The following is a 15,394-nucleotide window of genomic DNA, read 5'->3' on the forward strand; positions in this document are numbered from 1 at the left end:
GCTTCCAGTGCAGACATGCATATAATTTGACATACAATATCATACATAAAATAAAATGAAATATAACACTATTGAAAAAAAGCCCACATTTTAAATTATATATGATTTAATTTATTTTAAACACAATAACGACAATAAAAATTAAAACTGCACTAGAATTCATCATTTAATTTTTTGTTATAATTTACTACTCGCCATTGATCATGTTGTTCCAAAACTGTATGACCAAACCTGCATATAGATCTTTCCACAATATATTTTTTCATCAAATATTAAGCAGCACAACTGTTTTCAACATAATAACAGCTACTTGAGCAGCAAATCAGCATATTAGAATAATTTCTGAAGGATCATGTGACACTGAAGACTGGATGATGCTGAAAAATTTCTGTAAAATTTTTGACAAATAAATGTAGCCTTGGTGGGCATAAGAGACTTCCCTCTAAAAAATTAAAAAATCTTAATGACCCCAAACCTACACTTTCTTCATTCATCACTTTTCTTCTATGACTTCTTTCTGTTACTTCCATCTGATTAGTTTAAGGCCAAAGAGTAGAATATGGTCATGCAATATATGTACAAAAAACAGCCAATATTTTAATAAAATGCATTACAATAATCAGTTAATAGTGAGAATTATTCCCTAAACTAAAGTGTTACGGATTCTTCTCTTCTTTTTGAAATCTTATTTTATACAGTTGTCTGTGTGAAGTATTTGAGGGGTGGTTAGCAGGGAAACATTCAACATTCTTCTGATCACTCTAATTTCGCAGTCTCTGAAAAACACTTTAATATATTCAATGCTAAATTTGGAATCTGTTTTCTAAGGCATGTATGTAAAAGAGCACTTAATTCCAGAACAGAGCTTGGACATGAACCAGTCAATAACACACTGCATACAAATGTGCCATCGATTATTAATGAAACACTATAGTTAAGGTTTGACTTAAACATTAAATTAAACATTTATAATAATCTTTCTGGAACTGCATGTAGCCAGGACAGCATGTTATGAAGACATATAGTTGTGTTGTTGCAAAAAGCTTTGTTTATTTAGATGAGGGAAACAAGTAATTAAGTGGGGAAAAAACACTTATGTTATTTGTGAATGGTGGATTTAAAACAATTACCCAGCAGGCATAGTATCTGGTAGAACAAGATGGTTGTATTTGCGTAATTAGGCGGATGTGTTAGACTAGCCTTTAGAGTCGCTGAAGTGGATTTTTGAATTGGATGATGAGGAGATAAGGACACTAATATCTTATGAACACTGGAGAACACAGAAAAGATGGAGAAAAAGTAGCCGTAAATACAAAATGGAGAAAACAGTTTTTTGTTTAAAGTCCTATGGGAGTGCAGGTTCACCTGCAGTGCACACCTGGGACCTCACATATGCGTGCACACACAGGAAGATTTTTGAATGACAGCGTTATGAGGTGGGCTGAATGAGAAGCACCGGACCCTGTAACCCCTCGAGGACTCTAATGATCCGTTTCCACCATAATGGAGACGATTTAAATGGCATTCCAAGATTCTATATTATCATTCTGGAACACCCACCATGCTCTGCGGTGGATCTGTCAGCGATGATGGAGGGCTTTTCAGCTGGATGGGTCATGATCTGTGATGGTTAAGGGCCTGAGACAGCCTCAAGGGCTTCCTCTGAAGGTCAGCTGAAGGTTTTGGCGTGGTTGGAGAAGGTTAGGCAAGATACATGTACCCTGTAAAGGTTGAGAGCGAGATTAAATGAGGTTACATGTACAGTACTTATCTCAGATAAATTGATTGCAAGGACATGTGTGGGTTATTTTTTGCTAAATATATATATATATTTATCGAATTGTGCTTGAATTTTAATGATTAAGATGAATTTAATTTAATGGTTCTATTGTTCTGAATCTTGATTTTTATTGTTGTGTAGTTTTTTATAGATTTACAATTTTATAGATATTTCGAATCTACATAAATTATCGATGATCTAAATTCCTTTAGAATTTTACATCCTATTGATTTTCCAAGTTCTTATTTTGTTTTTAACATGTTTTTTTTTTTAAATAGATACAGCCTTTTATTATTGTAAAATGTAAAAATAATGAAGTTGAAAAGTTACTGAATCATATGCCTTTTAAATCTTTATAATTAATATATTACACGGTAAACAATTCAGTGAAATTTACAGTAAAACAGTTAAAACAGCAACTGTGGTTTTACAGATTAAAATAAAATTTACAGAAAAAAATCATAAAATAATTTTAATGTAGCAAATATTCACTTCTTCTCCCATTAGATGTATTACAGTTTTTTAACTGTCTGAGGAAACTTTGCCATACACAATTATCAGGTTTTTACAGTAGCATTTTTACAGCCATACATGCATAAATTTTACATGTAAATTAATAATAAATTAATTTTATATATGAAATATTTTTTTTTATTTAGAATTGTTATATTATAAATGTCTACTGTCTAAAATATGTAAGTATTTATTTTGATTATTTTTGTATTGACTAAACCATACAGTATATGGTCTTCCCAATCTTGAAGATATTACATTCTTCCTTATTTGTTGGTGTGTTATGATGTTTGTGTTTTCGCTTGCATGTGTGATTGTGTGGCTTGTCTCTCTGATGCTTTGACTCCTCTGAGGTGCTTAAGGCTTGTGAAGCTGCCAGGCTTTTATTCTCCACTTCAGTTAATTGTAGCCCCTCAGGCTGCCGCTCTCAGGTTCACTGGGTGGCCAGTAGACCTGATGCCCAGAAAGTTTAATAAGGTGGTTGTGGACATTTTTATTATGCTTTTGGGCATTGCTGAAAGACCCTGACAATAACTCTTCAGAACTAGGTCAAGATATCAGTTGTACACTGGTGAGCCCCTTCGGTCTTGCAAGCTGTCTTTCTCTCTCTGTCTTCTTTCTCTGTCTATCTCTCCATTCTCTCCTCACTGTCACACACTTCCTTTCTGTCTCCATTTATTTTTTGCTTTCTCACACTTATAGAATACAAAATATTCAAAATGAACAGTCTGCCGTTTCAAAATATTTGGCTTTAAAGCTTCAACGCAGCTCAATTCCCAAAGGTGTGTTTTTGTGTGCCTTTACACAGAGAGGAAGTGCGTGTGTCTATGTATCAGTGTGTGTTTTAGGTCTATCCATTAGAGTGTGTGAGTGTTGGTGGTGTATCGCGGTGTTACAAGGCCCACAGGCTTCCCTGGGGAAGGGGTTTGATCATTACATGGTGTCCTGTGTAAGTAAAGGTAATTAATCTCTGGTTCACCCAGGAGCCTCTAACTTGCTTTAATTAAAAATGCATACATAAACACACACTTACTTTTAGAAAAACCTATACACACTTCCACAGCCCACATCCACTTTCATGTATAAAGATTGCACTGTGGGTGGCTCTGAATACAAGACACGAGACCAAAGTATGATTCGATCTGTGTTCGGTTAATCCTGTTTAGGTTAACTAATATCATGATGTCATAACACCTCATGCGTTATAAATCCCTCTGCAGATTATTGTCGCCCCTGTGTTGATGATGCATTAAAATAATCCAGTGCTGGTGGGCAAACACTGTAATTACTTCTAGACTCATAACAGCCATGACTGCCTCCCTCTAGACCAGTGACGTGTGGTGGTCTTCTGAAATGAGAAGACAAAGTCCCCTCTTGGCAGGACGTTTAGTCAAATATACTGCAAATTCATGCTACATTTGATGTTTACGAAGTTGAAGGCAAATGAAACACCATTTACCTGATATTATCAACAAACTAGTACCATAATATTTTTGTTTGCTTTTTATATTAAAGGCATAGTCCACATAAAAATGGAACTTCTGTCATGATTTACTCACCCTGAAGATGTTCCAAGCCTGAATGAATTTCCTTTAGATGTTGAACACAAAAGAAGACATTTTGAAGAGTTTTTGTAACCAAACAGTTGACAGTAGTCATTGACTTCCACAGTATGAAAAATACTATGGAAGTCAATGGCTACGTCAACTGTATGGTTACCAACATTGTTCAGAATATCTTTTTTGTGTGTTCAACAGAAGAAGAAAACATACAGGTTTGGAGGGTGAGTATAGATGACAGAAGTTTCATTTTTGGGTGAACTGTTGCTTTAATTGGACAGTTCACCCACAAATTAACTCAAATTCAATTTACTTTTTCAAACACTCCATATCCATTAAATTTTGTTACAGTAAATGGTCACAGAATTTTCATTTCTGAGTGAACTGTTCTTAATAAAAATACTATTTATTAAAACCAAGTCATATCAAGTCTCATTAAAATGTGTTGATGATTTTTGTATTAATTCAAAAGCAATTTTAGAATTATAAAGTAAAAATCATATTTTATGTGTCATTTATTTGTTATTATTAATAGTCACATTATTTTCAGAACATTAGTCAGCTAATTCCCTATAAACACAGTTGGTGTCATGAAGGCTGCCGACACGGAGGTGCAGTATTACATTAAATTAACTGAGCTGAATCCTCCCTAAAAAAACCCTCAGTCACAGATCATTTAAAGGGATGGTTCACCCAAAAATGAAAATTCTGTCATTTTTTACTCAACAACAAAATTACAGCATTACAGCTGAACCACCTGATGTCACATGGACTACTTTGTCGATCATCTTGCTACTTTTCTGTGTGTTGATCATGGTAGTTCCCTTGCTGTCTATGGGAGGATCAGAGAGCTCTCAGAATTCATCAAAAATATCTTCATTTGTGTTCCGAAGATGAACGAAGGTCTTAGGGGTTTGGAACGACATGAGGGTGAGTAATTAATGACAGAATTTTCATTTTTGGGTGAACTAACCCTTTAAAGTAATTTCAAGTTTGGATGTGACCATAAGTAAAGATGTCTGAGTGGGTGAATTGTTTACCTCATAATTACTCCATCCAATTCCAATGGTTTGACCCTGCCAGACCAATTTGTGGACTCTTTACGAACATAATGAGTGGGCATTATCCCACTGACAGAGTATTTGATCAATCATATGACACATTCAAATTTCTTTTGTCCAATCACAATGCACCTTCTATATATCATTTACTTTAAACAGAAGATCATATACTCACCCTTATGTAACTTGCATGACCTTTTAAATAAAAAAAATAAAAAAACAAATCCAGTGGTCTATTTCAGGTGCAGTTTTGCTGTTGAATTCAAAATCATGTTTGAACCTAGATCCACCTACACATTACAGAGAAACTGTACTACTAGCCATGGACTTCTTATACTTATGTAAAGAACTACCTGGTTGTTAAACAGTTTTTTTCTTTGGGTCATGCCTTATCTTGTCCAGGGCACCAAGTGATCTCATCAAAAACAATATATGTAAGACACCCATGTGCTCAGGGGAAGCAAAAGACACATTGCCTCCTTCTGCAACTTTATTCAGTGGTCTCATAATTATAAATTTTATTTCAACAAAATTATTTTTGATAGTTTTAGTTAACAATAACAACACTGCTCCTCAGAGAAAATGCCCCTGCTCTAGACATTAATGAAATGATCATATACAGTCCTCACACTCTCTCAAGTTTTCGATGGTTATTAAAGCTGTTCCCTGTTGACCTGAGAGGCTATTTCACAGCTGTGACGAGTATCATGAAATGGCATGGTGTCAAGCCAGGACCAAAATTAAACATGAGAGGAAACCCTTGAATGTATGATCAAGTAATTCATAGCTCCTTGAACGGTTGTGCTTTTAAATGGGTGTACGGTAAATCTGAAGATGAGTTTTCTAATGTCAGATCAATGCTAGAACTGAAAAACGTTAGATACGATAAATCTGGTTGGCTGTCATGTCCAATATCGATCTGTTTGTATTTATAGCGACAGATAAATGGGTCTCTGCTGCATCATGCGTCTTGCTGTAAGTACAAAAGATGCTACCTCTCTCTCCATGTCTCTTCCTCTCTCGAGTGAGATTACTGTTCCCATGGCAACACAGCAGATTGCTTGGAGATTGCTATGGTTGTGGGCACCATGGTAACGCATTTTATATGCTGGTGGGTCTCTCTCTCCCTCTCTCTTTCACACACACCCTCTCACTTTCATTCTATCTGTTGGCAGTTTGGGGTTGTACGCGTGTGTCAGGAATCAGCACAGACTTCCCTAATACACCGATTTGGGAACTGATGGTGTGTGATTCTGTAGGTTAAACAGATCAGATGTGCATGTAACTATTGCAGTAACTACTGCAGTTTGTATATATCATTCTCTAGTAGTGTTAATGTAACAAAGTACTATTGCAGTCCCACGATACTTTACGATGCTACCAAATATATCATGATATTTAAATAAATGTCTGAAACCTGTTGTAGGTGTCACAGGTGGTCAAGGAGGCAAACAGGCAGATTCAAACAAGCAGGTAAGTTTATTAAGGCAACTGAGGAGAAGCTTCCAACATAAGAGACTCAAAACTGAGGTGATCAACGGAAGCAGAGTAAACAGTCTTATCTGGGTTGAAACTTCTAGTCCTTCAATGGATAGCAGAGGATCCCAGGATTGACAGGCTGACAGGTAGGCAAGGGACCTGCTGAGAACCTTGAGACTAGCCGATGAGTGATTGAGGTGAGTGTATATATAGCATGGGGAAATGAGGTGATCAGTAACAGGTGATCTGTTTGGGGACAGGGTGCAGGTGTGAACCAGACGGGCTACTGGGAAATGTAGTTCAGGATGGTGACTGAGCTGGTGAGAGGGCTGGTGACTGAGAATGTGACAGTACTCCCCCCTCCCCAAAGGCATGTCCTCACGCTGAATTGGAACCGTGGGTGGAGAAAGGGGGAGCCATGGCGGAGCATGCAGAGGGAGCATCCATGGCGAAGACAAGGGTAACCAAGGTGGAGCTGACGACCACCAAAGTACAGGAGAGGGAAGTCTCTATGGTGGAGCAACAGCTCTCCTGGCCGTGATTAAGGAACTGGACCCAATGGAACTAGGAACAGCACTTCTGGCTGTAACTGGGGAACTGGATCCACTAGGACTGGGAATGGCACTCCTGGCCATGACAAAGGAACAGGATTCACTTGAGCAAGGAACAACACTCCCGGCCATGATAAGGGAGCTGGATTTACTGGAATAAGGAACTGCTCTCCTGGCTGAAACTAGAGAAATGGATTATCTGGTACTGGGATCGGCACAACTGGCCGTAATTGGGGAACTCAATCCCCCGGGACTGAGAACAGCACTCCTGGTCGTGACAAAGGAACAGGATTCACTTGAGCAGGGAACAGCACTCCTGGTCATGATAAGGGTACTTATCCTGACTGAAGGCAAAGTGGCACTCCTGGCCGCGATGAGGGAACTAGATTTATTAGGAAAGGGATTTCAAATGGAAAAGAAGCCCTCTCTTTGCCTGACTGAGGATCAGGAGCCTTCACTGGGCGGAACTGGGGATCAGGAGCCCTGTGGGCTTAACTAGAGATCAAGAACCCACCCTGGGCTTAACTGGAGGTCAGGAGTCCTCCCTGGGCTAAACGGGGAATCAGGAGCCCATCCAGGGATTAACTCGGGATCAGGAGCCCATCCTGGGATTAACTCAGTAACAGGAGCCCTCCCTGGGTTTAACAGGGGACCAAGAGCCCATCCTGGGCATGACTCGGGAACAGGAGCCCCTCCTGGGCTTGACAGGGGATCAGGAGCCCTACCTGGGCTTGACTCGGGAATTGGAGCTCATCCTGGGCTAGAACACCCGTAGTTTCCTCTTCTGGATCGGGGGGGAAATGGCGTGATCTGGGCCAACACTGGAGCCAACTCTAGAATGCACTTTCGAGGAGCAGGCACTGGAGGCTTACGTGGAAGGTGCTTACGAGGAGCGGGCACTGGAGGGCACTCTGGAAATGGAGCCAGCACTGGAACGGGCTCTGGGGCTGGAGCCGGCACTGGAACGAGCTCATTTCTGGATTCTGCAACTGAAACAAACTCATGGGTTGGACTGGACACTGAAAAGGCTCTGGCATGGCGGCCATGACAGGTGATAACTTGGGATCAGCAGACTTGATGGGCGAGGACGTAGGACCAGCGACAATGGGTGGTAATGACTTAGTACTAGTGGCCATGATGGGTGATGACTTAAGGTCAGCGGCCACTTCACCTACAGTGAATGTTGATTCAAACTATCCAAAGGGCGAAGTTCATATAGGACTCCAGCGTCCAACACGAAGCGGCCATGGGCATAACGAACCGGATCCCGTCATCAAGCCCGAACCAAAAGCCCTCCATTAAAGTGAGGTCATCCCCAGTTGCCCAGGGGATGCAGTCGATGAACTCTTGGACATAGTTTGAGTTCCCGGCCATTCTGTAAAATGAATCGGGTGATTTCTCGACTGGTTGCAACTGCCACCCTGAGGGGGCAGATTGATGAATGCCAGGTCTTTTTTCATGCTGTTAAGATTGTGGGGCTGGTCTTCTGTCACAGCTGGTCAAGGAGGCAAACAGGCAGATTCAAACAAGCAGGTAAGTTTATTAAAGCAACTGAGGAGAAGCTTCCAGCATAGGAGAATCAAAACTGAGGTGATCAATGGAAGCAGAGTAAACAGTCTTATCTGGGTTGAAACTTCTAGTCCTTCAATGGATAGCAGAGGATCCCAGGATTGACAGGCTGACAGGTAGGCAAGGGACCAGCTGAGAAGCTTGTAACCTTGAGACCAGCCAACGAGTGATTGAGGTGAGTGTGTATATATAGCATGGGGAAATGAGGTGATCAGTAACAGGTGTGCTGATTAGGGACAGGGTGCAGGTGTGAACCAGACGGGCTGCTGGGAAATGTAGTTCTGGGCTGGTGACTGAGCTGGTGAGAGGGCTGGTGACTGAGAATTTGACAGTAAGTGAGTTTTAACAAATCATGGGGCATATTTGATGGGTTAGCATGATTCTGTTAGCCCCCACTGGTAGCTACACCATTCAGTGGGCATACAATGCATTTTTCTATTTGCACCTATTCAAACTTAGCTATGATTAAATGGCATTGCAGTGTGATCTGATCTATAAGTAAAAAAAATACAATACTTTTGGAAGCAAATACTGAGCCATGAGGGACTAAATTGCAAACATTTCAATTGAAGGGCTTAGTGTTGTCATTTTTATGCACCTTCCAAGCACCCAAGATCAAGATATCAGATTTCAAGTCACATACTATACTTTTGGAAGCTCCTGTGGCAGACGAGCGACTGCCATTGATATGCTAATGGTTCGCTTTCTCCAGATGTTATAGACATCCTCCTAGAAGTCCATTTTTTGATGTTAGCTTCTGTACTGTATGTATAAATGTACAACATTGTTTCAAAGTCTTACTCCATTGTATTGTACATACACAAGACATACAGTACACACTATTTGTTTGGTCATTCTGCTCTCTAGCCTTCTCTCTGTTTGCATATTTCTCTTTAATTCTCTCTTGTTTAGAGCAGATATTTATTTCTTGTTTGGTGAGTTTTTATGAGGCCGATTGTTGTCATGGCAACAACAGCCCACAGATGGAGGCAAGAGAGCGAGGAGAGCAGCAGAGAGTTTTCACTGGCTCTGACACAAAACTTGTTGACACAAAAACATGATACTCACGCTATGATGAAAATCTGTGCGTGTATCAGCGCTCAAGGGCACACACACACACATGCACCTGACTACAGACTGATTTACAGTCACTGTCGAAATTGGGTCAGTTCTTCTACGTCATAAATTTTACACCCAGATGGAAGAAAAGGGAAACGACTTGTCTATGTGATTCTGTTTCATGATGTTTTACTGCTGATGTTTTTTATTACTGTGGGGAAATTTATGTTCTGTGTTTGACACAGTAGGGTGAATTAATGGAAAAGTGTACCCATCTAAGCACCTTTCCTTATTTATCTAAAGGGAATACTGGGGCTGGTTGTCATACATAATATTGGTCAGGATACGTTTTTTTTTTTTTTTTTTTTTAATGAAAATCATTTTCTGAACATCATAGAAACCCTTCTGAACATTTCTACTGTCATTGACAAGGAAAACCAGATACAATTTAACACAGATTTATAATAAAATAGCAATTAATGAAATAGCAAAAGTGTAAAAGGTAATGTACAAAAATATTATTTTGGCAAAAATAATACATTGTATTAACGTACAACATGTACATAATTATAAAGAAAACAATTGTCCTGAAAACACATTTGTTTGTAGTTTATCAATGAAACTATAATTCACTATAAAATATTAATAAGTATATATATTTATATAAAAATATAAATATATTTGACTCTTGTCTGAATGTGTGTTAATGTAATTTTGTTTTCACACACTTTAGTGAGGACCAATTCTCACTGTTAACTATTAACTATTACCTTTTCCTCAATAAACTCCTAATTTGCTGCTTATTAATAGTTAGTAAGTGTCACGTTACGCTGCTGGAAGGAACACGGAGCCATGCATAATCGAAAGAGAATTTAATTATATCCAACACCGAGGGTAAATCCAACACAGGGCACATAAGGTTGACACACATACATCACTGGTGACATGAACAAGTAGAACCAACAAATACAGACTGAACAGACTGGGGCTTATAAGGACTGGATAAGGAAGGACAGACAGGTGCAGGGAATACTAATAATCAGAAACACCGGGAAACAATGAACAATCAAACACATGGGAAAAGTAGAGTAACAGAGCACATGGGGAGCAAAAACACAAATAAAACATGAAACAGAGTCTGACAGTAAGGTAAAGCCGAGTTCAGACTGCACGATTTTCAAAGTAGTTGGGTCACTGTTCTTTTCACACTGCATGACTATCTTGGCCAGCATTCAGTCGCTGCTGTGTTCACACTGCACGATGGATCGGCGACAGAAGGTTTCACACTGCATGACTTTACAATAGGAAGAATCGCAGACAACTCTGTCTGGCACGCAAACTACATATCACAACCAAACACACGCGAGATGTGACAAGGAAACAATGCGATATCACGTGTGCAAGACCGGAGTTCTCACGTGAGACTGGGATTATTATTAAAAATTGTAGCCCGCAAGAATCTTGCAATACGAACAGACATGGGTGCTCCTGTAGATTCCTAAACCAAAATATGATATTGAAATTTTAGTTTGGAGGAAACACTGGAAGAAACATACAAAAAGCACAGGAGGAACTACACACACAAAAACATGTATAATGTTACTGAAGGGTTCATTTCTTTTTTGTCTTATTATGAACTCATATATACATATCATGTACAGTAAGTTCCAAATGCTGGAACTGTGGCCGAGAATACTAAGAAATCAAGTGCTAAGTTAGATCTCAAGGGCAACAAGAAGAACAACACAATATAAGAATGCTTAAACATTGTTGATGCAGTTCAGATATCTAAGTGCTAGATGAGGTCAGTAAAGACGAGACACTAGACCCAGACAGTCCATTAAGTACTGCTCAAATTTTTCTGTGAAGCAGGTTAGTGACATGAAAGAGGTTAATTACAAAAGAGGTTAATTACAAATCGACCGAAAGCATTTTGTATGAACTTGAAGGGGTTATTTGACAAAATCTGGTGGGCCAGTGGGGAGGAATCAAATTTACACTCTGATTAGATGGTAATGCAGGTTGATCTGATGTAGATGGAAAAATTTAAAGGACCAAATACTGAGCCATGAGGGACTCCTGGATTGAGAGCCAGTAAATTAGGCTTTTTTACTAACTTTATATGATCTGTTCAAGTAGGAAATAAACCAGTAAATTAGTTAATGTTGTCCGCACTGAAATGAACAGTTTGTGGCTGACCATGTCAAAAGCTATGCAAGGCTCTGGTTCTTAAGGTTGCGTGACAAGGATTAATTCCTAAGTGATGGAGGTCAAGCATGCTGTTTTTGGAAAAAACTTGACATTTGGATGAAACTGTTCACCATGCAGTGTTTGCTGTCTCATCCACAGCATCCATTACAAGCAAATACAAAGCCAAATTGTTTCAAGATGCAGCAAACTGGTTTATAATTATAATATAGAAATGTGCTACTTTCAAATAAAAAGTTGCTGTAAAAATTTTTTGGTTGACTAACTAAAGGCTAAGATATCGGTTGTTAGATCTGATATGTAATGTTAATAAATGTAATAAATATTTTTTCCCTGGATTATTATAATTTATTGGGTTCATGATTATTATGTTAAGGTGAAATTCATACCAGCTCCTCAAAACTCTCCAACTGGGTGGATTTAAAAGTCATAATAGTGGTTTTGTGACCAGGAGACTGCCAGATTCACATTTGCCATTGAGAATATAATTTGCTATAGCCTCTAGCAACAAACCTGCTTTCCTACATTATAAATGTGTGTGGACATATACGGATAGTGTGTGCAGAAGCCCATACACTAGGTACACTGGAAAGCCATGTAAACTGCTCACATTGAGGGATCCTGTAAATTGCTTCGACTTGTTCTGAAAATATTTGTGCTATACAGGTCTAAGCGAGGAAGGTGCCTTTGTGTTAATAAACACCAAATGTGTTTGGTCTGATATATTCACTCTGTTTTCTCTTCAGGTACCTCATGAATGTGACATTTGAAGGGCGCAACCTCTCCTTCAGTGAGGACGGTTTTCAGATGCACCCAAAGTTGGTCATTATACTGTTAAATAAGGAGAGGCAGTACGAAAGGGTGGGTGTCTCTACTCATTTCTCTCTTTTGCCTCTTGATTTCTCTTAACTCATGATTGTGCAGTTCCCTGAAGCAATTATCAACCTTCATTTACTCTTTATCTTAATTCAAGATTTCAGCCGTCCTCAAATTTAGCCCGCACTAATCCAGTCGTAGCCACTTCAACCTCAACACCCTCTCATTATCTCACTCATTATCCGTCTCTCATCTTCTGCTCTCATCTTGCCCTCTTTGCACTTTCACAGGTCGGTAAATGGGAGAACGGGTCTCTGGCAATGAAGTACCACGTGTGGCCTCGGTTCGAGCTCTACTCGGATGCTGAGGAGCGAGAGGACGACCACCTGTCCATTGTTACACTGGAGGAGGCTCCATTTGTTATTGTGGAGGATGTTGACCCCCTCAGTGGCACCTGCATGAGGAATACAGTGCCGTGCAGAAAACAGCTCAAACTCCAGTGAGAATCCAATAGGAACAGTACAGATATTCAGGAAGATGTGCTACAGTTTTGTTCAAAATTCAAATTCAGATTTCACAGCAGATGTTATAAGTGGTAGACTGAAAATTTTTATACAACTTGTCTAAAATCACAGATGAATGCAGTGTGGTCTAAAAAAACTGGACAAATAAAATATTTAAAATCTGAAAATAAACAGAAGGTTGTAAGATTAAAAAAAAAAAAAAAAATCCAAATACTGAGAGACCAAATACTATGCTAATATAATTTTTAATTAATCTCTAATAAATTAGAAAAGTGAAAAATAAAGTTTTTCAGTGGTCTCAGGCACACCACACTATTTGTCTATAAAGATTTTCTTAATATCCAAGATAGATAAAGCTACATAGTATAGGTAAAATATCTTAAATCAGCTATTTAAATCAATCATTGTATGAGATCAATATGAGATCAGCCATTAACCTTGACTGCCAAAATGCTGATTTGCCTCATGAGAGCACAGATCCTCCATTCAGTTTTCAAATGTAAGGTGCTCTGTCACTGTCGGGACTAGATTATATCATATAGTAAGAAAGTGTGATGTATACAGTGTTGCACTATTAACGTAAAAACACTGATTCATTTATGGATTAAACTGGTATCTCATCTCTCTTTTTAATATTGATTACAGTACTCATGTGTTAATTTAATTTAGCATTCATGTAATAAATTATTGCTAATAATTTCAATCATTTATTATGAGAAATGATCCGAGATTAATGTGAATTCTGACAAATTTATGTCTCCGTGTTCCAATGTAGTCAATGCAGTACTCAGTGCAGTGGTCATTAGTCATTTTGATGTTATGTTGACTCACTGATTGATTTCTTCAGATGCAGATTTATTATGAAATGGTATTTTGATTAAGGATTGATGAACGGCTAAGGCGAAATTTGTTAAACGCCATCTTCACTATTTAGAAAAATAACTTCCTGTGCTTACATTAATCTTCTCAACTTTTTCTTCCTGTTTTTCCTACCTCCAGAAATCAGACAGGAGATTCAGGGATCTACATTAAACGCTGTTGCAAAGGCTTCTGTATAGACATCCTCAAAAAGATTGCCAAGTCCGTAAAATTTACCTACGATCTCTACCTGGTGACCAATGGGAAGCATGGCAAAAAGATCAATGGCACATGGAATGGCATGGTTGGAGAGGTTAGTTTCGAAATGCTTTTAGTAAGAAAACTATTGGTTGTTATAAAACACCACACGGTTTGGGTTGAATAGGTCGTTTCTCATCCAAGAGCATGCTGGATTATACACTTTTGTTCTTCCTGTTCTACCATTCGTCTGCATGTGATGGATAAGAGGAGCATATTCATCTGTATGCTTTGTTTGTTTGTTTTTTTTTCACACTGTAGGTATGCTTATTACAGTAAATTAAAAATAACATTTTGACAAATCTTGTTACATTTACAATTTATATTTCTGCACAAATTTGTGGTTACTCATTTTTGGATAGTGTATATATACCTTTTTTTTCTCTCCGTACAGCAAATGACTAATACATTTTGTGATTAAAAGGGGGAAATTGGATCAGGAAGGTGTTTGCGAGCCAGACTCAAACTCACATTGCATGTATGCCATTGGCTCCCGTGTTATTTTAGTATCACTGATATACTATGTACGTACTATAGTTTTTGTTATTTTGAATTTTAAATTTGTAAAATTTGGTTTCTTTTTAATTTTAGTTAGTTTTAGTAATTTTGTTGTGATGTCTGTGATGTTGTGATATAGTTTAAATGTCTATACAGATTTATTTACTTAAAAAAGTAGTTATTTTATATTTTCTTTTATTTCAGTTAATGTTTATTTTATTTCAAGTAACGATTATTATTTTTTTTAAAGGTTTTAGTCAACTGTAATAACCACTAGGGCAAAGTTCTATAGCGTCTGTGGATTTCTGATTATATATTATTTCCAAAAAATGAAAATCTGAAAAGTATCTCCATGACAAGAACAGATGAAAGAGAGAGAAAATGTGAGCAAGTGAGTCTGCACAAGCCCAGGGGAAAATACAGCTGGTGCATTAATTCAGATGAGAAATAATATGAGTTACCGGATCATATGTAAATCCACAGTTGGAATGAATGTTATGCAGTTCCCTTTCTGTCCTAGTCATATGAATACTCGGAGAACTGCATCACATTTGGAGTCGCAGACTCTAAGTAGCTTTCTTTATGTTTACTTAATGTCTTTATAAGATCTGATGCTCCAAGACATGCTCATGTTCAGTGATAGATGCTTTAATGCAACACA

General features: G+C 38.3%; 1 pseudogene; it reads left to right on the forward strand.

Annotated features, from left to right (window-relative positions):
- LOC109050726 overlaps positions 1–15,394 on the forward strand; it is a 96,751-nt pseudogene that overhangs the window by 65,238 nt on the left and 16,119 nt on the right.

The sequence above is a fragment of the Cyprinus carpio genome, chromosome B1 (genome assembly GCF_018340385.1).
Source record: "Cyprinus carpio isolate SPL01 chromosome B1, ASM1834038v1, whole genome shotgun sequence".
Taxonomy (NCBI): Eukaryota; Metazoa; Chordata; class Actinopteri; order Cypriniformes; family Cyprinidae; genus Cyprinus; species Cyprinus carpio.